Here is a 25,803-nt window from a genome sequence, read left to right as displayed (position 1 = left end):
ACTTCCATTCTGGAGAAGATAAATATGTTAGGAAGTGTAGAATGGAATTGGATTCAGATTTATGTCTGGAAAGTGATATCAGGAAATTAGAGGGAAATAAACAAGCTGTAATAGCAGACGTTTAGATTGAAGAGGTGCATGGTATCCCATGGAATGAAGGACTTCTAAATTAATTTGTGGAAACTAGCAGTGTCGGTGAAAGTGTAACATCTTTTTCGGGAAGTTCTGTTTGGAATTTCTATGCAGGTGCAGGTAAGGGTGGGCAAGTTATAATTTTGTTTCTCTGCGACAGAGACTGGAACCCACAATGCAGTATTTACAGTGCTTCGTTATTTCATGTTATGATTAATGAGATTTTCTCTCAAAGAGCCACTGGGGTGGGTAAATCACTATATGTAGATGATAGAGCTGTTACAGGAGAGTGGCGATGGACAAACCCAAGTGCAGAACACGAGCACGGAGGCCGAGTCGGAAGGCGTTAATGACGTAGCGAGCGTGAAATCGGTATTCAGGAGCGATGCTAGACTTAGAACTGGCAGTCCTAGGAACCATGAAAGAAGGTTACTCACACCGGAAACGGCCAACGAACTGCCAATTCCTTGTTGTGTTTCCTGGGGTTTTATCCTGCAGTTACCGTTGGAAAACAGGTTTGTGTAATTTGCTGAATTGGGCACGATTAGAAATCAGGCAAGGGGGTTAGGGCCAAATTAAAGAGGTAATATGGAATAGCCAGACGGGACCATGACAAGAGCATTTTGGATTGGGTGCAGATATGTCGACTTTACTGTACAAGGGTGTAATTAGCAATTCATAACTTCCAACAGTAGGCAAATAGCTGAGGACTTAATCTCTCAGTTTTGTGTTTTTCAAATAGGTAGCATTAATAGCCCTGCATGATTTAAAGTTACAAAGTCAAACAATTGAAGTGGCGATGGTAAGACTTTCAAGCATGTAGATAGGTAATAAACTGACATGAAGCAGAATTTCAGGAAAATAATGGATAAATGTAAAGGAGCGATAAATATTCTCACGCGTCCATGTGTGTATTCTGGGGAGCTACACGAAAATGTTGAACATTTATATTTTTAATTAGGTTTGTTCTCGATTGTAACTATGCGGCTTATGGATCACCTTCATCTTCAATCTTTAGGATTGTGTAGTGATGCAATAAAGTCGTCTCCTCGTTCGGCTGTACTGTTTGAAATGCCCTTACAATTACGGAAGTTGAGGTTGATGTTAATATTCTAGATTAACTTGAGGAGGCAGAGAAAGTATCATCAGGAAGCAGTTGTGTTGGAGGGCCGTTGGAAACATCAGATGAAGTGTGTTTCTTTGCTTTAGTGTGGTTGGCTTCTTATCGCAAGCAATATTGGTGCGTTGGATTCCGCAGTATGTACCTCCATAGTTTTCTCGTTAACCCAACATGATTTTGTTTTCAAAGCCTTTAGATTACAATGTTGTGCCGACCCTTAAACCCTGCCTCCCATATAACACCCCACCTTACTTTCCTCGATATACCTGACTAGTAGTCTCTTAAATTTCAGTAGTGAATCTGCCTCCACCACTGACTCAGGCAGTGCATTCCACGCACCAACCACACTCTGAGTAAAAAACCTTCCTCTATTATCCCCTTTCAACTTAAAGCCATGTCCTTTTGTAATGAGCAGTGGTGCCCCGGTGAAGTGGCGCTGGCTGTCCACTCTATCTATTCCCTTTAATATCAACTATGCCACTATCATTTCTCCTCTCATCCTCCTTCTCTCCAAAGAGTAAAGCCCTAGCTCCCTTAATCTCTGATCATAATCCATACTCTCTAAACCAGGCAGCATCCTGGTAAATCTCCTCTGTACCCTTTACAAAGCTTCCACATCCTTCCTATAGTGAGGAGACCAGAACTGGACAGAGTACTCCAAGTGTGGCCCAGCCAGAGTTTTATAAAGCTGCATCATTACCTCGCGACTCTTAAACTCTATCCCTCGACTTATGAAATCTAACACTGCATAGGCTTTCTTAACTGACCTATCTGCCTATGAGGCAACTTTCAGGGATCTGTGGACATGTAGCCCCAGATCCCTCTACTCCTCCACACTCCCAAGTATCCTGCCATTCACTTTGTACTCTGCCTTGGAGTTTGTCCTTCCAAAGTTTACCACCTCACACTTTTCCAGGTTGAACTCTATCTGCCACTTCTCAGCCCACTCCTGCATCCTGTCAATGTCTCTCTGCAATCTTTGACAATCCTCTACACTATCCACAACACCACAAAATTTTGAGTCGTCTACACACTTGCCAACCCACCCTCCTACCCTCACAGACAGGTCGTTAATAAATATCACGAAAGTAGAGGACCCAGAATCGATCCTTGTTGGACACCGCTAGTCGCAACCCTCCAATCCGAATGTACTCCCTCCACCACGACACTATGCTTTCTGCAGGCAAGCCAATTTCGAATCCACCTGGTCAAACATCCCTGGATCCCATGCCTTCTGACTTTCTGAATAAGCCTACCGTGTGGTACCTTGTCAAATGCCTTACTAAAATCCATGGAGATCACATCCACTACACTACCCTCATCTATATGCCTGGTCACCTCCTCAAAGAACTCTTATCAGGCTTGTTAGATACGATCTGCCCTTCACAAAGCCATGCTGAATGTTCCTGACCAGACCATGATTCTCCAAATGCCCATAGATTCTATCTCTAAGAATCCTTTCCAACAGCTATATCTTGTGTATGTGACTGAGCTGTCTTGCAAATAGTATATAAAAGAAAGAATTGTTACCCTGTTCGGAGAGTATTGCTTCTCTGAACTCTGCACGCGCTACAGTGTTTAGGTGAGCGGTTCTCCGAGGCAAGCTTGCGCTGGTTTAAATAAACCTTTATAAGTTATAGATGTCGGTATCTTGCATTTGTATCAATTGTATAAGGGTTTCAGAAAAACGAACTTGACAATATAACACCAGTTACACCGAGATTCCGTTCTGCAGCTTTCACAATAATATTAATTTCCTCAGTAGGATGAGAACAATTCAGCACATTAGTTGTAAACATCACACACTAAATTTTGTCCAGAAGTAAAGTATCTTAAGTAAGAGAACAGTGATGCCGACGTTTATCCACTGAATTCACAGTCAGTTCTCCAGTGAGATAGTGCATCATCGTTGCGTCCCTCTCGGTGCCACAGATACAGTTATGTATGCTAAAGGGTTCATCGAGAACACAGAACATTACAGCACAGAAATGGCTTCTCGGCTCACGGTGTCTGTGCTGAACAATGCCAAACAGAAATAAACTACTTCTGTTTGTGTGTGAACTATGTCGCTCCCCTTCCTACATATTCTGAAAGATACCCACAGGGAGGGGGAGAGTGTAATTGATTGTATCCATAATTTGCTGTCTAATAGCAGGGTTTTACTTATTTCTGCCCCTTCAGTGCTGCGATTGTACTCGTATGTAAAAGTGGATAACAGGACTGAGTGTGTGCAGGTCAGGGTGTTCACTAACGTTAGCACGTTGAGTTATACGCATCTGTGCCCCTTTAGTGAAGGACTGGGTTTGTACAGTGTCCTGCATTCATTCATTCATTCATTCTCTTCTCTCTCTCTCTCTCCTCTCTCTCTCTCTCTCTCTCCTCTCTCTCTCTCTCCTCTCTCTCTCTCTCTCTCTCTCTCTCTCTCTCTCTCTCTCTCTCTCTCTCTCTCTCTCTCTCTCTCTCTCTCTCTCTCTCTCTCTCTCTCTCTCTCTCTCTCTCTCTCTCTCTCTCTCTCTCTCCTCTCTCTCTCTCTCTCTCTCTCTCTCTCTCTCTCTCTCTCTCTCTCATTTAAGACCATCACATCTGTCTGCTCAACCTGCCTGTACCTCCTCCGAGGCAGGCTTAGCTCTGACACCAGTGAGATAATGCACCATCCTCCCATCTCACTCGTGGCCACAGATACAGCTATGTGTGCAAACGAGTTTCCTCTCATTACTGCTCTACCGAGAACACAGGGGGACTTCCTTTTGCCTGTGGATGTCTGTGGTATTCACCGTCAAACGGTTGCTTGTGCTGAGCATTTCTGCCGGTGCTCAGATTTGTTCGACTTGTTGGGATCGTGAGATATTAGGGTACGCAAACAAATCTCTTGTGAAAATTTAGCTGTTTGCTTCTGTCGTCTGAAGCACTAAAGGCACTGGAAAGACCAAACGGAGACTAAACCGCCCCCTCCTAGGAATGAAGGCACGTCGCACATTTCACCGACATTGAAATCGCTCAAAGTTGCTCCAATTGTTACTAACAATGTTATAGTTGATCGGTAACTGATGAAGATAGTGTTTGTTTTTTTTTAAATGAATAGTGTAGTAATGAAATTTATGATTCACGATTCAAGCATTACGAAATAGAATTGCAACGACCCTCTCCACTGAAAGTGAGCCGAAGCAACATCAAATGTAGATCCTCTAATTCCCCTTGAACAGCTGAATATGATAAACAATGACACAAAGAGTAAGAATAGTTGACACTGCGTGTTTGTTCAGTGAATAGTGTCTAATGTGACCACTGGGAGCACGAGCTGCTTTAACCATGGTTCTGGCTGGCGTATAAGAACTCCTTGAATCGGTGCATGCAGGTGGGACAATTTGTACAGGAGATCGTAGCTTCAGGTAGAAAATGGGATATTCCGCAATTTACAAAATAGTCAGAATTTACTGCCCGTTGCTTGCAGCAGTAGGTGTTCCAGGTAATGTAATGTCTTTGTATTATGCTCGGGGAATCGTGGATTAATTGTATCTTGATGTCCAAGGTGTCCATGCTGTCCAGTTCATCAGTTTTGTTATTGGACGATGAAAAGATTGTTATTCTTGTTAACACACTTCAATGCCAGACATGTTTAAATATGCTTTCTAAACGCGCAGACAGGAACATACCACACACACAAAGCTGGCGGAAGTCAGTAGGTCAGGCAGCATCTCTGGAGCGGAGTAGATATTCGACGTTTCACGTCGAGATCCTTCCCGAAGGCATCACCAGGACAGGTTGCAGATATACTGTTTCAAGTAGAACCTTTCAGAGACAGCAATGACTCACCAGGCCCAGTCACCGCTGAGTCCGCTCTGTGCCGTGATGTCCCTCTCTGACCTCAAGCAGTGCCGGCACAGTTCCTCTCATTATACCGTGGCATTTTACTGCAGGGATGAGGAGACTCGATAACGCGCAGGTATTGGTTAATTCCCAAAGTATCTTCAGCTGCTCCTCTCTCTGCCCACGTAAAATAAATTATTCATCTGCTGTCATCACAAACTGAGGAAATTAAAAATATATTGTCTCTATGCGATCCATGTGTTTTCGGTTTAAGGCGCAAAGCTATACACAGGCTGTACAGAGTTATTCAGTGTCAGAAGGAAATGGTTATATCATTGCATTTCGTTTTATAATTGCAATTGAATTACATAAAAATGTGTCCAACCTTTCGAGACACCTTGATCACGTATATTTCAGCCGTGTTACCATTTGATGTTCAATCAATAAACGTCGCTCTTTCTCATCGATTCTCCCCGATAGCGGAGAAAACGCAGTTATGCAAATCCAATATGATTTTTAAAAGTCATTCCGATTGTCAATTATTTATCCATGTTTCTCCAAACAAGAGCAGGATTGGCCTCAAACCAGAGCCCGAGGTTATTACTCCATTACTTTGTCATTTTCAGCATGACAGTCTGCTGAAGGGAGGAGTATAATGCGTGTCCCATTACAATAACCGCCCAGTTCGTTAGCTGTTTCCTTTCTGATTTTGCTATTAACTATCCAACCAACTATTTATTGAATGTGTGGAACTTCATATCCGGGCACTGCTTCTAAATTCATATTGATTTTCAATGAATATGTGCATTCCCCACGTCTGTTCCACTGATTGCTGCTGTCTTGGTTACGCTAACTTTTTAGCTCTCGCGCAGTATCCGTCTGCAATTTGTCGTCTCTCCCTTCGTGGGGCATCTGACGTTGAGGATGCCTCGCTGGTATCTCTATTCTTCCAGACAGAGGGCGGTGACTGATTCAACCTTGATGATCGTGTCGCCTCGAGAGCCGTTTCACATCTTGTGAGACCAGGATTCCCCCATCGTCTCCAAATAGCTCCCGAATTTCAATTAAATACATTCATGACATTTTTGTTGATACAATTATTCAATAATTCATTTTAAATCGACGCCAATAAAAAACTACTTTAAAGAAGTTTAATGACGTCATATAATCTGAAATTAAATCTATCTCCACATTTCATGTGCCGTTCTCCGCAAGACGCTGTCCCGTTAGCGACAGCCCTTGATCGCCTCGCCTTACAAAACTGGTAGCAGCCCTTTGTTCACTACCTGTGGGTGCCCTGCTGACAGCCTCCCGTTTTCCTTCAGATTGCTGACTTCAGAATGTGAAAATGCACATTATGACATCGAATCAGCTTGATTGGGTTATCCGCATCCCAGCTTGATCAGCGCAAGTGAACTATTACGCTGATTCTAGAGAATGGCCCAATCAACAATTATTCACACTACGAAAATAAGGTCACAATAATCACTCTGCAATAACTGATAGCAACTGTTTTTTTAAAAATATAATTTATTTCAGTTAATTTAACGGCGATTGTGATCCTGTCCCGCGGGAAGTGCGGTCTGTCCAAATGCATCACTCTCTACCTTGTGGCCATGGCGGTGGCCGATCTGATGGTGGTCATCGTTCTTATTATATTACAAAAGATAAATTATATTTATTTGTTTGCTAATTTCTTGCTCCGAACTCCGGCGTGCTCTGTGGTACCCGTCCTGATTGTCGCAACCAGGGACTGCTCCGTCTGGTTGACGGTAGCTTTCACGTTCGATCGTTGCGTCGCCATTTGCTGTGAGAAGTGGCGGAACCGATATTGCACCGAGAGAACAGCGACTCTAGTGGTCGCAGCAGTGAGTGCAGCATGTTCTGCCAAGGCCATTCCATGTTACTTTGCAGTGGATCGATGGCGGTGTAGCATCGTAGCTGAATACTTCACGTCACCCCTTTGGAAAGCCTACGAGGTATTTGACAGCATCACAACACCGTTATTACCAATCTGTTTAATTCTTCTATTTAATATTACAACCGTCAGACGGATTATAGCGACGAATAGAGTTCGCCGGGTACTTCGGAAAAACAGTGATAATCAAAATGACCCCGAGGTGACAAACCGGAGAAAGTCAATGATTCTGTTGTTCGCTCTTTCTGCCAATTTTATATCACTTTGGATGCCCTATGTCGTTCATTCTATGAACTGGCAACTTCAGAACTATTTCTACACAGACAGGTATTTCAGCAACCCGACTTATATCCTGCAGCAATGTGGGTTTATGTTGTCTTGTCTGAGTACCTGCACCAACACCTGTATCTATGGTCTGACGCAGAGAAAATTCAGGGAGGAGCTGAAGAATGGAGTGAAGTATCTGTTTGTGGCAACGGGGCAGATCTGCAAATAAAATTCGAATACAATCATTCCTTCTTGCAACTTCAGAGCAATTATTTGGAAGTGTAATTGATTTGACCTTCAAGTCACCGCTCTTTCGGGATCTCATTATACAACAGATTACTGATTATCGGGGAAAGTTATTGATCAGATTAAGCAAAGTGATTAATATCTTATCTCTACGGAAGCACTGTTGACTGGGATATCATGACATTTCAGTGTACTGTTGTTGATTACAAAAAGCCTCAAATATGAATAGGAATTAATCTGTTTGCTACGGTAAACACACTGTTGAAAATCTCCGCATGGTTTTAAACACATACCTATTATAAAAATAAATGCTTATTTAATACGAAAATTATCAATTTCTGTCTCATTACGACTTTATTGTTTTATTTTATTGTCTTTGAGTGTCAGCAATTGACGGTGTACAATGTACTGTGTATGTAATCAAAATGGCATCTTTGGTTTGCTCGAGTAGGAATGCTTTTATGTCTGATAAGTGTTTTTTTCTCGCAGTTGTTTAGCTTTGGACTTGCTGATATGGGGATTGATTTCATTTGTTAACCAATGGGGAATGTTATTTTGTCTTGTGGGGCTGGGAGCTTGGGGGGGTTTCGCGGTCTTTTGAAGGGAGGCGGGAAGGAGACGCCAAGGAATGTGGACGTGGGCTGCACGGCTCGGTCGACCACCGGGGTGGTCCCAGGTGCGAGGACGTGGAAAATATCGGAGGAAAATGACGAGGGGTCGAATGGTTCGATGGTTGAGCACCCACGATGTGCACTAAACTGACTGAACTCTGATAAGTTGGTGCCTTTTGCTTTATTTCCTTTTCCTTCATCTATACTGTATTGCATAGTACTCTTTTAGTTTTAGTAAACTCTTTAAAGTGTATTCTCTAACGGTATCTGGTGTGAGTTTAATATCGTGTGTGGTACGGGCGGCATAAACTTGATTCTCACAGCACCTGCGTGTATGGGAGGTGGGGTTGGTGAGTGGCTGGATCTCCTTTTCCCCTAGACATATTAGCACGGACCTGTTGGGTAAGTGTTACAACGGTAACATCAATATAATAACTGTAGAATTATGTGGTTGCTCTTTCCCACACAGTAACAGGCCCGTGCTTGACTGGTCGGGAATAACAGAGGTTCCATGATCCTTACCAGTCACGAATATGAGGCGATCAGCTGAGGCTTTCTCATTGCACTGAGGTGATGCCAACGGCTTCGATGTAAATTAGTGCGAGCTACTCGTCTGCTGTAATATTTTGATTATAAAAGCTAGGACTATGTTACTCCGAACTTATCCATAAGAACATAAGATTTTGGAGCAAAATTAGACCATTTGGTCCACCCAGCCTGCTCCGCCGTTTCATCATGACTGATCCAATTTTCCTCTCAACCCCAATTTCCAGCCTCTTTCCATTCATGCCTTGACCAATCAAGAATCTATTAACCTCTGCCATAAATATACATAAGATTTGGCTTTTCCAGCCACCTGTGGCAATGAATTGAACGGATTCACCACTCTCTGGCTAAAGAAATTCCTCCTCACTTTCGTTCTCAAAAGAAGCCCCTCTATTCTAAGGCTCTGTGCTTTGGTCTTAGACTCTCCCACCATAGGAAACATCGCCTCTGCGTCAACTCTATCATGGCCTTTCATCGTTCGATACGTTTCAATTCGTCCCCCGTTACTCTTCTCAGCTCTGGTGAATACAGCCGCAGAAGCACGACACAAGCCATTCAATCCTGCAGCTCTTTTGTGATCCACCTTGGATCCCTGTCTCTCCGGATCCTTCTTCAGTGAACGGGGTTACCCTTCCTCTCCCTGAGCTGGATTCCTCACTCAGAATCTCACGGCCAACCGTCCTCAACACGCCTTCCGCCTCATTAACAGGGAAACAGTCCCTCTTGTCCTTGCCCACCTCCGCATCCACCGTGTCATTGTCTACAACTACCGCCGTCTTCAACGGGATCCTACCACCAATCCTATCTTCACCACCAGCCCCACCCCACAACTCTCCGCTTTCTGCAGGGAACACTCCCTCCGTGATTCCGTTGATAATTTGTCCCGCCCCACCGATATCCCTCCTGGCATATCCCCCTACAAATGGAAGAATTATTACACCTGCACAGGCCCGTCCTTCCTTATGACAGAAATGCCCATCTTCACCCGTTATCGACCTGCAATTTAGGCTCAGTTTGTTTCTCTTTCTCTTCTGCCGTTATTATAGTCTGCCGCGCTGGACGGGCCCACAGTTCTGTTGTTCACAACACTTAACAGAGAAAAAATAATAATGACCCGATTCTAACCGTCACAGTCACTCATTCAGTCTCACCTGAACAGCGGCTTTTCATTTTCCCGATGACTTTCGCTATCCTTGTCTGAAACTGAAAAGTAGCTTTCCCAGTTGTGACGAACAGGCATCCATTTGAAATATTAAATCTGTTACCCTTTCCACAAGCGTGTTTGATCGGCTCGCATCTCCAGCATTTTTCTGTTTTTACTTTATATACAAGATTACTGCGCTGTATACCGTAAGGATAGATGCATGATCAGGCTGGGAGCAACGGAGATAGTCATCCCAAACAAATACAACAGCACAAAAGTCAGAACCTACATATATCCCGTCAACTGAAACACAGAGGGTTGAGTTGTATCCTTGCTTAATACTGGTGAAAGTGATGGACAATTTCTGATGCCCAGAGAAGTAACAGCAGTGGCTAGTTTCGATCCATCAAGTTCTCAGTAGCTTCCGCTGCGCCACCTCGCCTCTGTGAATTTGGTATTGGTGTGTGTGTGTGTGTGTGTGTGTGTGTGTGTGTGTGTGTGTGTGTGTGTGTGTGTGTGTGTGTGTGTGTGTGTGTGTACGCCTTCTGAGACGTTTTACAACCATCGAGATATTTCCCACATCGGAGAGTCACTACATTCAATGTCCCAGTGTGAAGTCCCAGTAACTTCACAATCTAGGTCCGATGATGGAAAGAGTGTCAGAATTCCTTCAGTGTTGAACGAGCAGTTCTCAACATCTCCTTGTGAAACGAAACTCGCGACCTGAACATGGAACACAAAAATCTACAGTGCATTACAAGCCCTTCGCCCACAATGTTGTGCCGGCCATGTAATCTACTCTTCAAATTGCCAAAAATTACCCTTCCGCATCACTCTCTATTTTCATAAGCTCCAGGTACCTATCTGAGTCTCTTAAAAAAAAACTATTCGACACGCCTCCACTCCCGTCGCCGGCAGTGCATTCCACGAACCCACCATTCTCAGTGTGAAAATACATTTCCCTGACATCCCCTCTGTACCTACTTCCTAGCATTTTGTGCTGAAATATTGCCCCTTGCGTTAGCCATTTTAGCCTTGAGAAAAACCCAAACTTACTAATCCACCCTGTTAACTACCCATCCAGGTCATTTATGAAAATCACGAAAAGGTGATGTCACAGAAACATATCCCCGTGGAACACCACTGGTCGCCAACCATCTACAGCCACAGTCTACCTTTTATGGGCAAGCTATTTCCGTTTCCACAAAAGCGAGCTATAATTGGATCCCATGCCTCCTACTTTCTGTATGAGCCTTGCATGGGGAACCTTATCAAATGCCTTACTGAAATCCATATGCACTACACACAAGTTCTGCCAGCATCACTGTGTTCTGTTACATCCTCAAAGAATTTAATCAAGCTCGCAAGTCACAACCTGTCTCTACAAACCCATGCTGACTATCGCAAATGACATTGTGTCTCTACACATTCTCATAGATCCTGCAAATCAGGATCTTCTCTAATAACCTGCCCACCACTGAAGTAAGACTCTTTAGTCCATAATATCCTGGGTTATCTGTACTCATTCTCTTGAATAAGGGAACAACCCTTTCAATCTTCCAGTCACCTGGTACTTCTCCCGTCCATATTGATGATGCAAAGATCATCGCCAGAGGCTCAGCAATCTTCTTCTTATCTTCACCATCCCACCACACCCCCCGACCTCACCGCTTTCTGCAGGGTGCACTCTCTCCATGATTCCTTTGATAATTTATCTCTACCAATTGATTTCCCTCCTGGCACTTAGCCCTGCAAGTGGAAGAAGTACTAGACCTGCCCATTCCCGTCCTCCATCACAGAATGCGGCCGCCCCACCCCCACGAACTGTCCTTCCAGATGAGACAACACTTCACCCTCAAATATTTCGGGATCATCTACTGTATCCGATTGTTCCAGTGCGGCTACGACATGGATTGTGGGACCACTTTGCAACGAACAGGACTTCCCACTGTTCGAGCATTTTATTTCCATTACCCATACTCATTCCGCCCTGTCAGTGGATATCCTCCTGTAATGCCACGATGAGGCAAATCTCAGGTTGGAAGAGCAACACCTCATATTCTGAGTAGCCTTCAACCACGAGGCATAAACACCGATTTCTCTAACGCGGTAATATTTACCCTTCCTCTCCATCTCTTTTTATTTCATTCCCCATTCAGGATTTACTCTTCCCTACTCGTCGACTGCCTATCGTCTCTCTAGTCTCCTCCACCTTCACTTTCTTCTATGGTCCACTCCTCTCTCCTATAGGGTTCCTCCTTCTTCAACACTTTGCTTTTTCCATCTATTACCTCCCAACTTCTAAAAACATCCAACTCTCCAATACAACTCAGTTCTCCGCGAACCTTTCTTCACCCATAATCCTCGAGCATGTACTCTTCCCCTCCGCCCACCCTTTTCCTCTGGTTTATTCCCCCTTCCTCTTTAGTCCTGATGAAACGTTTCGACTCTAAACGTCGACTCGTTATTCCTCTCTGTAGATGCTGCCTGCATTGTTGAATTCCGCCAGCAGTCTGTGTGTATTACTCTGATCCTGGTGTCATAAATGCCCATCTTCGCCCGTCATCCATCTATCATTTTGGGCCACTATGTTTTCTCTTTTTCTTCTGCCATTGTGGTAGTCTGCTGTGCTGGACGACCCACAGTTCTGATGTTCACAACACCCAACACACACAAAAATAAAAAAAAAACTGACCCGATTCTAACAATCACAGTCACTCTTTTGTTCTCACACGATTAGTGGCTTCTCGTTTGCCCGATCACTTTCGCTCTCCTTGCCTGAACGTGAAAACTTGCTTTAAGTATTTTCTCATTCTCAGTTGTGCCGAACGGGCATCCACATAAAATGTTAAATCTGTTCTCTTTCCTAAAAACGTGAACAACCGGCTCGTGTTTCCAGCATTTTTCTTTATTTTTATACAAGAACAATGCTCTTTATAGCTCCGTGGTTTAAAATCATGTGAAATTGCAGATACCAAGCGAAGAAACAGCAGTGCATAGTTTCGATCTATCAACCTCCCAGATATAAACCCAACCCATCTCGCCTCTGTAAATTTGACATTGCAATGTTATGATTAGTTTGTGTGTGTATGTGTGTGTGTGTGTGTGTGTGATTCTGTGTTTCGGCCGATGTTTGCATCTACCTACGCCTTCTGAGACCTTTAACAACTATCGAGGTTTTCACCGACACCGGGGAGTCACTACATTCAATCCCGAAGTCCCATTAACATCACAATCTAGTTCCGATGATGGAATGAATGTCAGGATTTCTTTAGTGTTGAACCAGCAGTTCACCACATCTCCTTGTGAAACAGAATTCGCGACTTGATCATAGAACATAGAAATCTACAGCACATAACAGGCCCTTCTGCCCACAATGTGGTGACGTCCATGTAACCTACTCTTGAATCTGCCTAGAATTACCATTCTTCATCGCCCTCTATTTTGCCAGGCTTCATGTAGCCTTCTAGGAGTCTTTTAAAAGACACGATTGGAGACGCCTCCAGTCCCCCGTCGCTAGCAGTGCATTCCACGAATGCACCATTCTCTGTGTCAAAAAAACATATCCCTGACATCCAAACATCCTAAAACTATGCCCCCTCCATTTTCGCCATTTTAGCCCTGGGAAAACCGAAACTTACTAACCTACCCTTCTACTTACTGATCCAGGTCATTTATGAAAATCACAAAGAGGAGGTGTCTCAGAAACAGATCCCTGCGGAACACCACGGGTCTCCAATCATCTACACCCGCAGTTTGCCTTTTGTGGACAAGCCAATTCTGGATTCACAAAGCAATGTATCATTGGATCCCATGCCTCCTCACAGTCTGAATGAGCCTTGCATGGGGAATCTTATCCAGCACCTCACTGAAATCAATATGCACTACATCGACTGCTCTATCTTCATCAATGTGTTTTATTACTTCTTCACATAATTCAGTTAGGCTCCCAAATCACGACCAGCCCTCGACATAGCTACATTGACTATCTGTAATCAGATTATATCTCTACAAATACTCATAAATCCTGTCTCTCAGGATCTCCTCCAATACCCTGCCCACCAATGAAGTAAGACTCATTGGTCTATAATTTCCTGGGTAATCTGTACTCACTTTGTTGAAAACGGGAACAACATTTTCAACCTTCCTATCTACTGGTACTTCTCCCGCCCCAATTTATGATGCAAATATCATCGCAGGAGGCTCAGCAATCTTCTCTCTCTCTTCCCATGATAGCCTGGGTATCTCTTGTCCAGTTCCGGTTACGTATCTGTCTTAATGCTTTTCAAAAGCTCCAGCGCATCCTCTTTCTTAATGTCTAGACGTTCAACCGTTTCAGACATCTATAAGTCATCCCCCCAATTGTCCAGGTCATTTTCCTTGTAGAGAAAGGAAGCAAAATATTCGTTAAGTCCCTCCGTTACCTACTCCCACTCCAGCCACACGATTGTACGATCGCACCTCCTTGACCCTATTCTCGCACGGCTCCTCCTCTTGCTCTTCACATGCTTATCGAATGCATGGGGTTTTCCTTAATCCTGTTGGCCAAGGCCTTCTAATGGCTCCCTCTAGCCCTCACTTTAAGCTCCCTTCTGGCAACCTTGTAATTGTCTAGAACTACAACACTACCTAGCTTCTGGAACATTTGGTAAGCTTTCCTATTGCTCTTAAGTACATTTTCCACATACTCTGTACTCAATTGTTCTTTAACCCTACCATCCTTGCCCTGCCTCATTGGAACATTTCTGCCGTGTATTTCCCCGAGATCATCTGCTCCCAAGATCCTGCCTAATAACATCATATTTCTCCGTACACCAAATACGTGTTTTCCCAATTGTCCATTGCAATTGTAAAGGAGAAAGAGTTGTGGTCACTACCTCCAGAACTTTCTCCCAGCGAGAGATTTGACTCCTGACCAGGTTGATTTCGAAAAACCAAGTCAAGTACGGCCTCTCCTCCAGTTGGCTTATCTACATATTGCATCAGGAAACCTTCCTGAACACACCTAACAAACTCCACCTCATTTAAACCCCTTGTTCTAAGGAGATGGCAGTGAGTGAGTAGGCCAGTGAAGGAGTGGAGCTTTGAGGCTTTGACTCGAGAGGTTTCGACGAGAAGAGGCGGAGGATGAGCTTGCTCCCAGTTAGGCTTTACAATGCCTCCTGAGACGGTGATGTGCGTCTCCTGTGAGATGTGGGAGTCTTGGGGGATCTCCCTTCTCCACCAGAGTCACATCTGCCAGAAGTGCATGCAGATGTGCGATCTGGAAGATCGGGTAAGGAATCTGGAGCAGTAACTGGATGACCTTCGACTAATAAGGGAGAATGAGGCAGTCATAGATGAGAGCCACAGTGAGGTAGTCACACCTCCCGGTAGCAAGTCGTTGTGTGACAGTCAGAGGGGGGAAAGCGAAGGTGAGTACACAGATAGTCAGAACACTCCTGTAGAAATCGACAAGGACACCCGCATTGTTTTTTTGCCTCCCGGGTGCCAGGGTCCGGGATGTCTCTGACCGGATGCATGACATCCTGTTACGCGAGGGACAGCAATCAGAAGTCGTGATACATGTTGGCATCAACGACATAGGCAGGAAAAGGGATGAGGTCCTGAAGTGTGAGTTTCGGGAACTAGGCAGAAGGCTGAAGAACAAGCCCCGAAGGGTGGAGTTCTCAGGATTGCTGCCAGTGCTACGTGAGAGTGATGGTAAGAATTGGAGGAGATGGCAGTTGAATGCGTGGCTGAGGAGTTGGTGCAGGGGGCAGAGTTTTAGATTTTTGTATCATTGGTGTCTCTTCTGGGAAAGATGGGACCTGTACAGATTAGATGGGTTGCACCTGAACTCGAGGGGGAGCAATATCCTTGCAGGTAGGTTTGCTAGCATGGTTCGGGAGTGTTTAAACTAATTTGCAAGGGGGATGGGATCCGAAGCGATTGAGCAGTGGAAGAATTGCACGGAGTAAAGCCAGATCTAATATATAGAGAGGCTTTGAGGAAAGAGAAGCAGAATAAAGGGTGTAAAGGTAATAAGATAGAAGGGCTAAAGTGCGTGTACTTCAATGCAAGAAGCATCAGGAATAAAGGTGATGAACTGAGAGCTTGGATACATACATGGAATTATGATGTAGTAGCCATTACGGAGACTTGGCTGGCACCAGGGCAGGAATGGATTCTCAATATTCCTGGATTTCAGTGCTTTAAAAAGGATGGGGAGGGGAGGAGTGGTTGCATTACTGGTCAGGTATACTATTACGGCTACAGAAAGGATGGGTAATGTAGCAGGGTCATCTTTTGAGTCAGTATAGGTAGAAGTCAGACACAGGAAGGGAGCAGTTACTCTACTGGGGGTATTCTATGGGCCTCCTGGTAGAAGCAGAGATACCGAGGAGCAGACTGGGAGGCAGATTTCGGAAATGTGCAAAAGTAACAGGGTTCTTATCATGGGTGGCTTTAACTTCCCTAATATTGATTGGCACCTGATTAGCTCCAATGGTTTAGACGGAGCAGAGTTTCTTAAATGTGTCCAGGAGGGATTCCTGTCACAGTATGTTGATAAGCCGACTAGAGGGAATGCAAGTCAAGTCAAGTCAAGTCATTTTTATTGTCATTTCGACCATAACTGCTGGTACAGTGCATAGTAAAAATGAGACAACGTTTCTCAGGACCATGGTGTTACATGACACAGTACAAAAACTAGGCTGAACTACGTAAAAAAAAACAACAGAGAGAGAAAAAAAAACACACACACAGCGACTACACTAGACTACAGACCTACCCAGGGCTGCATAAAGTGCACAAAACAGCGCGGGAGTTACAATTAATAATAAACAGGACAATAGGTCAAGGTGACAGGCCAGGCGCTAGGTATTGAGGAGTCTGATAGCTTGGTGGAAGAAACTGTTACATAGTCTGGTCGTGAGAGCCCGAAAGTTTCGGTGCCTTTTCCCAGCCGGCAGGAGGGAGAAGAGATTATATGAGGGGTGCATGGGGTCCTTCATGTTGTTTCCTTTGCGGATTCAGCGTGTAGTGTAAATATCCGAGACGGCAGGAAGAGAGACCCCGATGATCCTCTCAGCTGATCTCACTATCCGCTGCAGGGTCTTGCGATCCGAGATGGTGCAATTTCCAAACCAGGCAGTGATGCAGCTGCTCAGGATGCTCTCAATACAACCCCTGTAGAATGTGATGAGGATGGGGTTGGGAGATGGACTTTCCCCAGCCTTCGCAGAAAGTAGAGACGTTGCTGGGCTTTCTTTGGCATGGAGCTGGTGTTGAGGGACCAGGTGAGATTCTCCGCCAGGTGAACACCAAGAAATTTGGTGCTCTTTACGATCTCTACCGAGGAGCCGTCGATGTTCAGCGGGGAGTGGTCGCTCCGTGCCCTCCTGAAGTCAACAACCATCTCTTTTGTTTTGTTCACATTCAGAGACAGGTTGTTGGCTCTGCACCAGTCCGTTAGCTGCTGCATCTCCTCTCTGTAAGCTGACTCGTCGTTCTTGTTGATGAGACCCACCACAGTTGTGTCATCGGCGAACTTGATGATGTGTGTTGCAGCACAATCGTGGGTCAGCACAGTGAACACCCTGGGGGGACACCCGTGCTCAGTGTGATGGTGTTGGAGATGCTGTTCCCGATTCGGACTGACTGAGGTTTCCCAGTCAGGAAGTCTAGGATCCAGTTGCAGAGGGAGGTGTTCAGGCCCAGTAGGCTCAGCTTTCCAATCAGTTTCTGAGGAATGATTGTGTGGAATGCTGAACTGAAGTCTATGAACAGCAACCGAACGTATGTGTCCTTTTTGTCCAGGTGGGTTAGGGCCTGGTGGGGGATGATGGCAGTGGCGTTACCTGATGAGCGGTTGGGACGGTACGCAAACCGCAGGGTGTCCAGTGAGGGGGGCAGCAGGGTCTTGATATGCCTCATGACGAGCCTCTCGAAGCACTTCATGCCATTCTAGACCTCGTATTGGGTAACGAACCGGGTCAGGTCACAGATCTGTCAGTGGGTGAGCAACAGGGGGACAGTGACCACCGCTCCCTGGCCTTTAGCATTATCATGGAAAAGGATAGAATCAGAGAGGACAGGAACATTTTAATTGTGAGGCTATAAGGCTAGAACTTGCGGGTGTGAATTGGGATGATGTTTTTGCAGGGAAATGTACTATGGACATGTGGTCGATTTTCGCCGATCTCTTGCAGTATGTTAGGGATAAATTTGTCCCGGTGAGGAAGATAAAGAATGGTAGGGTGAAGGAACCATGGGTGACAAGTGAGGTGGATTAACTAGTCCGGTGGAAAAAGGCAGCATACATGAGGTTTAGGAAGCAAGGATCATGGGTCTATTGAGGATTATAGGGTAGCAAGAAAGGAGCCTAAAAGTGGCTGAGGAGAGCAAGAAGGCTTTGGCGAGTAGGGCAAAGGAAAACCCCAAGGCATTTTTCAATTATTTGAAGAATAAAAGGATGACAGGAGTGAAGGTAGGACCGATTAGAGATAAAGGTGGGAAGATGTTCCTGGAGGCTGCAGAATTGAGCGGGGTCCTCAATGAATACTTCTGTTCGCTATTCACCAATGAGAGGGAACTTGATGACGGTGAGCACAATATGAGTGAGGTTGATGTTCTGGAGAATGTTGATATTAAGGGAGAGGAGGTGTTGGAGTTGTTAAAATACATTAGGTCGGATAAGTCCCCGGGACCTGACGGAATATTCCTCAGGCTGCTCCACGAGGCGAGGGAAGAGATTGCTGAGCCTCTGGCTGGTATCTTTATATCTTTATATCCCCGTTGTCCACGGGAATAGTACCGGAGGATTGGAGGGAGGCGAATGTTGTCCCCTTGTTCAAAAAATAGAGTAGGGATAGTCCGAGTAATTACAGACCAGTGAGCTTACGTATGTGGTAGGAAAGCTGTTGGAAAAGTTTCTTAGAGATACGATTTTTTGGCATTTAGAGAATCATGGTCTGATCAGGGACAGACAGCATGGCTTTGTGAAGGGCAGATCGTGTCTAACAAGCCTGATAGAGTTCTCTGAGGAGGTGACCAGGCATATAGATGAAGGTAGCTCAGTGTATTGATCTACGTGAATATTAGTAAGGCATTTGACAAGGTACCACACGGTAGGCTTATTCAGAAAGTCAGAAGGCATGGGATCCAGGGTTGTCAGTTTGCAGAAGACACAAAGGTTGGTGGTGTTGTGGATAGTGCAGAGGATTGTCCAAGATTGCAGAGAGACATTGATAGGATGCAGAACTGGGCTGAGAAGTGGCAGATGGAGTTCAACCCAAGGAAGTGTGAGGTGGTACACTTTGGAAAGGACAAACTGCAAGGCAGAGTACAAAGTAAATGGCAGGATACTTGGAAGTGTGGAGGAGCAGAGGGATCTGGGGGTACATGTCCACAGATCCCTGAAAGTTGTCTCACAGGTAGATAGGTTAGTTAAGAAAGCTTATGGAGTGTTAGCGTTCATAAGTCGAGGAATAGAGTTTAAGAGTCGCGAGGTAATGATGCAGCTCTATAAAACTCTGGTTAGAACACACTTGGAGTACTGTGCCTTGTTCTGGTCGCCTCACTATAGGAAGCATATGGAAGCATTGGAAAGAGTACAGAGGAGACTTACCAGGCTGCTGCCTGGTTTAGAGAGTGTGCAGTGTGATCAGAGATAAAGGGAGCTTGGGCTTTACTCTTTGTAGAGAAGGAGGATGAGAGGGGACATGATAGAGATATGCAAGATATTAAGAGGGATAGACAGAGTGGACAGCCAGCGCCTCTTCCCCAGGGCACCACTGCTCAATACAACAGGACATTGCTTTAAGGTAAGGGGTGAAAACTTCAAGGGGGATATTAGAGGAAGTTTTTTTTTACTCAGAGAGTGGTTGGTGCATGGAATGCACTGCCTGAGTCATGGTGGAGGCAGATACACTAGTGAAGATTAAGAGACTACTAGACAGGTATGTGTACTATTCTGTACAGCAGAGTGCAGTACAGGCTCTTCGGCCCACAATGTTCTATGTTCTATGTAATAGTAGGAAAGTTAAAAATCTCCCATCACTGCAACTCTGTATTATTTCACCGTTCCATGATATTGATTCTCCTTTGATAAAATGAAGCCAATATTTGTTGCACAGTGACACCTGCCCCTGAAATCTCCGTGATGATCGGGAAATCTGAATCCCTGCCCCTTATCCACAACCTCATTCGATTCGTATACCCACTGTCACATGGCACAGGCGATGATCCCGGGATTACTAAAATTGAGGTCCTGCTTCTCAGCTTGTTTCCTAAACTCCCTGTATACGACTTTCAATACCTTCTCGTTTTTTTTTCTACCTATGTCGTAGGTAGCAATACATACCACGAACTCTGGCTGCACGCCCTCCCATTTCAGGAAATTGTAGATCTATTCAGCAGCATCACGAACCCTGGCACCTGGCAGGAAACTATCATTCCTGTTTCTTTTTCGCCGCTGCGGAATTGCCTGTGTGTTCTCCAAGCTATAGAATCCGCTATTACTGCTGCCATCCTCTTCAGTTTCCTATCCTTCTGAGCCATAGGGCATCCTCGCCGAATCCCCGATGACCCTTCTCTCCCTCATACTGCTCCGACGACCGTTCCGCCAGGCAGTGGCTCCTTTTTAACCCGGAACCTTTACAGCGGTCTTGTGCGATGACGAGCTACTGCGTCTGCGCACTTCTCCCAAACAAACATCACGCTGAAACTCCTCGCTTTCTAAATCTTCTCAGCGACCTTGCGCGATGACGAGCTTCTGCGCACATCCCCATTCTGCTTCTAAATTATAACTAATACAGGCCTGCAGCCATTAATAAGCCTTTAAAACCTGGAATAATGGACCTGAACCTGTTTTGAACGCACTGCCATCTCAGAAATTCCTTTATTGGATAAACGGCCAATAAATGATCAGAGTACACCAAGTGAGGCCTCACTAGTGCCTTCAAAAGCATAAACATTGGATATTTGCTTTTATACTCTCGTCTTCCCGAAACGAATGCTAACATCGCACTTACCTTCCTCACCACCGACTCACACTGCAAATTAATCTCCAGTGAATCCTGCAAGAGAAGTTCAGTCTCTTTGCAGCTCAGATTTTTTTAAAAATTTCTCTCCATTTAGAAAATAGTCTACCCTTTTATTTCCTCTACCAATGTGCATGACCACAGACTTCTTGACTCGGTATTCCATCTGCCACTTCTTTGCCCATTCTCCAAATCTGTCTTGATCCTTCTGTAACATCTCTACTTCCTCAAAACTACCAGAGCCTCCACATACCTTCGTATCGACGGCAAACTTTGTAACAAAGCATGCACCATCGTAATCATTCACTTATAATGTAGATGCAAGCGGTACCAAATCAGACCACTGTGGAGCAACACTAGTCATCGGCAACCAACCAGGAAAGGGTCTGGGTCTCTTTATTCCCACTCTTTGTCTCCTGCCAATCAGCCAATGTTCTATCCGTGCGAGCATGCTTCCTATGATACGATTGTCTCTAAACTTGTTAAGCAGCTTCATATGTGACAATTTGTCATAGGCTTTCTGAAACTCCAGGTAGACAATATCAACCGATGCTCCTTTGTCTATCTTGCTTGTTATTTCTTGAAAAACAATTCCACCAGATATGTCAGGCAAGATTTTTCCTTCAGGGATCCATGCTGACTCCTCGCGGTGTGACTCTTCAACTTCGCACCTAACTCCCTGAACTGACTGTGCAGAACCACGTTACTCCTTCTACCCATGTTATTGGTACCTACATGGACCACGGTCTCTGACTATGCCCTCTCCCACTTATTTAAATCTGAAGCATTGCTCCGAGATGTACTAAGACCTGGAATCCCTTTCTCGCCCGCATAAACTCCTGTCCGTTCCTCTAACTAAGGAATCCCCTGTTAGCACAACTTGCCATTTCTCGCTCCATCTCTTCTGAGGGACGGAAACCGACTGAGTGCCACAGACCCGACCACTATGACTTTCGTCTTTAAGGTCAAACACCTCCCATCCCCCCAAAGTATACAACGTGATATATTTGTTGTCGAGGAAGATAGTCTTGGGGCTTCTCTGCAGTGACTCCTTAACCCCTTTCGCCTTGCTAGCTGTCACCCTCTTCCTTGTGCCCTTTACCTTGAGTGTAGCTACCTCCGTATATATCCTATCTACCACCCACTCAGCCTTCTGAATGATCCAGTGTTCATCCAGTTCCAGCTCCAACTCCTTAACACGGTTGGTTAGAAGCAGCAGCTGGATGCATTTCTCGTAGTTATAGCCGTCAGGGATACGAAAGGTCTCCCTGCCTTCCCACATCCGCAACAGGTGCATTCCACTAACCTGCTGTCCTGCATCTCTACTGTCCTGGCTGAGTAGATATAAAGAATGGAAGGAGATAAAAAGAAAGCAACCTAGGACTGATTGATGCCTGATGCCCCTCATCACGGAAGTCTCGAAGAACTAAGGCGTTATGGATTGCGGTGATGTTGCTGATATTAGGAAAGGATGCAGAGTGATTATCCGTATGTTGCCGTTTTGGAGACAGTGCAGATACGAGTTGGGAATGTTATTGTACTGAGAGGGTACAGAGAGGATTTGAGAATATTATTGTACTTAGAGGGTGCAGAGAGGGTTGGATGAGTGATTGTATTGGAGAGACTGGGGGTGAGTTTGAGGGTGCGATCATATTGGAGATAATGCAGAGGGAATTGCGTGTGATTATATTGGAGAGGACGTAAAGCGGATTGGGGTTGTAGATGCATTTGAGAGAATGCAGAGTGTAATGGGGCATGATATTCTATTGGAGACAATGCAGAGATGGTTAAAAGTGTGATTGCATTGGGGAGGTTGCAGAGAGGACTGGAGGCGTGATTGCATTGAAGTGGATGCAGAAGGATTGGATGCTAATTATACCAGGAAGGAAGGGACTGGGGGAGTGATTGTGTTGGAGAGGGTGGAGATGGAATTGTGGGTCTGATGCATTGACAAGGGTACGGATGGTATTCGGGGTGTGGCTATATTGGAGAGGATGCAGGGTGGATTGGGTATGATATTTTTAGAGAGGATTTGGGGATTAACTCTGCTAGAGTGGCTGCAGAGGGGATTGAGGATGTGCTGGTACTGGAGGGAACGAAGAGGTTATTGGAACTGATTGTATTGAAGAGAAGGTAGAGGGCATTGGGGATCTGATTGTACTGGGAGAACGTAGAGGAAGATAGGAATATTATTCCTTAGTGCATAGTGCAGAGGGATGAAATAAAGCGTCGGGTATGCACTCTCTTAGGAAATATAAAGTCGTAGTCTTTCTAATTAGAGAGTGTATTCAGATATTCCAGCTGCAGAGGAACTTGGGAATATTTGTTCAGGATTCGTCGGTCTCATTCGATAGTGAGGGGGCAGATAGGAAATTCCGTGGCCACAGACGAGCTGCCGAGATGGTGCTTTACCTTTGATTTCTCTGACAGCTACAGAAAATTCTCGAGGGATAGTGTGAACGGTCAGAGGGATAGTGTGTACATGCTGGTAGTATCGACGCAGATAGAAAGTGCAATGTGGTCCTGCATTATAAGCTCATGGCGTTATGTTGGAAATTACCTTGAGGGTTGTGTTCTCTAGCTTAGACCCGGTGCCACAAACCAGCAAGTTTCGAAATACCATACGAGGAAAAGCCAGTTGACTATGTGGTGCTGGAATAAATAACTCATGTTCTTGGTCGATTAGGACCTCTTCTCGTCCAGAAGCTTTGAGAGATTGGACATAGCTAGAAAGAACGCCTGCCGAATCAACTCCTGAATGGCCCTTGAACCAGAATAAGAACAATATCATTGCAAGCAGAATATTCACAGAAATATTCTGTGAATAATTAGTTCACAGAAATTCTTAAACTAAAGTCGGATCGGCAATAAATTGAACTACACAATCCAGTGCTCGAGGTTTAACGGGTTAGGCGGATGACCTCAGAATTTAGGTTGGCTGTGAGGACTGGAATATTGCAGTCATAACAGACACAGGACTGGGCGAAGGATGGGACAGACAGCACAACATTCCAGGATAAAGATTCTATAGGTGTGACAGTAGGACAAAGGTACGGGTAAGCGAGAAGGAGTGTAACATCAGTATTTAGAGATGACATTCCTGGGGGAACGTCCATTGAGACCATATGATGGTCTCAGCTAATGGGGAGCGAGAATTGGAGGAGCAAATTAGTAAGGAGATAGCAGATATTTGTAGTAAGCACAAGGTTGTGATTGTGGGAGATTTTAATTTTCAACACATTGACTGAGAAGATCAAAAGGGCTGGATGGTTTGGAGTTTGTAAAATGTGTGCAGGATAGTTTTTTGCAGCAATACATAGAGGTACCAACTAGAGAAGGGGCAGTGTTGGATCTCCTGTTAGGCAATGAGATAGGTCAGGTGACGAACGTATGAGTTGGGGAGCACTTCGGGCCCAGTGATCACACTGCCATTAATTTCAATATAATTATGGAGAAGGGTAAGACTGGACCCACGGTTGAGATTTTTGACTGGAGAAAAGCTAACTTTGAGGGGATGCGAAAGGACTTAGAAGGAGTGGATTGGGACATTTTGTTTTATGGGGAGGATTTAATGGAGAAATGGAGGTGAAATCTTGAGGTACAGAATCCTTATGTTCCTTTTAGGTTGAAAGGAAACGTCAAAAGTTTGAGAGAGCCATGGTTTTCAAGGGATATTGGAAACTTGGTTCGGAAAAAGAGGGAGATCTATAATAAATATAGGCAGCATGGAGTAAATGAGGTGCTCGAGGAATATAAAGAATGTAAGAAGAATCTTAAGAAAGAAATTAGAAAAGCTGAAAGAAGATACGAGGTTGCCTTGGCAAGTAAGGTTAAAATTAATCCGAAGGGTTTCTACAGTTATAGTAACAGCAAAAGGATAGTGAGGGATAAAATTGGTCCCTTAGAGAATCAGAGTGGACTGCTATGTGTGGAGCCGAAAGAGATGCGTGAGATTTTGAACAATTTCTTTTCTTTGGTATTCACTAAAGAGAAGGATATTGAATTGTGTAAGGTAAGGGAAACAAGTAGAAACGTTATGACGATTAAAGAGGAGGAAGTACTGGCACTTTTAAGGAAAATAAAAGTTGATAAATCTCCGGGTCCTGACAGGATATTCCCTAGGACCTTGAGGGAAGTTGGTGTAGAAATAGCAGGGGCTCTGACAGAAATATTTCAAATGTCATTAGAAACGGGGATGATGCCGGAAGATTGGCGTATTGCTCATGTGGTTCCATTGTTTAAAAGGGATTCTAAGAGTATACCTAGCAATTACTGGCCTGTCAGTTTGACGTCAGTGGTGGGTAAATTAATGGATTCTTAGAGATGGTATATATAATTATCTGGATAGACAGGGTCTGATTCGGAATAGTCAGCATGGATTTGTGCGTGGAAGGTCATGTTTGACAAATCTTATTGAAATTTTTGAAGAGGTTCCGAGGAAAGTGAACGAGGGCAGAGCAGTTGATGTTGTCTATATGGACTTCAGTAAGGCATTTGACAAGGTTCAGCACGGAAGGTTAGTTAGAAAGGTTCAATCGTTAGGTATTAATATTGAAGTAGTAAAATGGATTCAACAGTGGCTGGATGGGAGATGCCAGAGATTAGTGGTGGATAACTGTATGTCAGGTTGGAGGTGACATACTCCAGCATACAGGTTGGAGACTAGTGGTGTGCCTCAGAGATCTGTATTGAGTCCAATTTTGTTTGTTATATACATTGATGATCTGGATGATGGGGTTTTAAATTGGATTAGTAATTATGCAGATGATACTAAGGTAGGTGGCGTTGTGGATAATGAAGTAAGTTTTCAAAGCTTGCAGAGAGATTTAGGCCAGTTAGAAGAGTGGGCTGAACGATGGCAGATGGAGTTTAATGCTGATAAATGTGAGGTGCTACATTTTGGTAGGTATAATCCAAAAAGGACATACATCGTAAATGGTAGGGCTTTGAAGAATGCAATAGAACCGAGTGATCTAGGAATAATGGTG

This window comes from Hemitrygon akajei, unplaced genomic scaffold (genome assembly GCF_048418815.1).
Source record: "Hemitrygon akajei unplaced genomic scaffold, sHemAka1.3 Scf000037, whole genome shotgun sequence".
In the NCBI taxonomy this organism is placed as follows: domain Eukaryota; kingdom Metazoa; phylum Chordata; class Chondrichthyes; order Myliobatiformes; family Dasyatidae; genus Hemitrygon; species Hemitrygon akajei.
Note: the sequence above shows the minus strand (reverse complement) of the source record.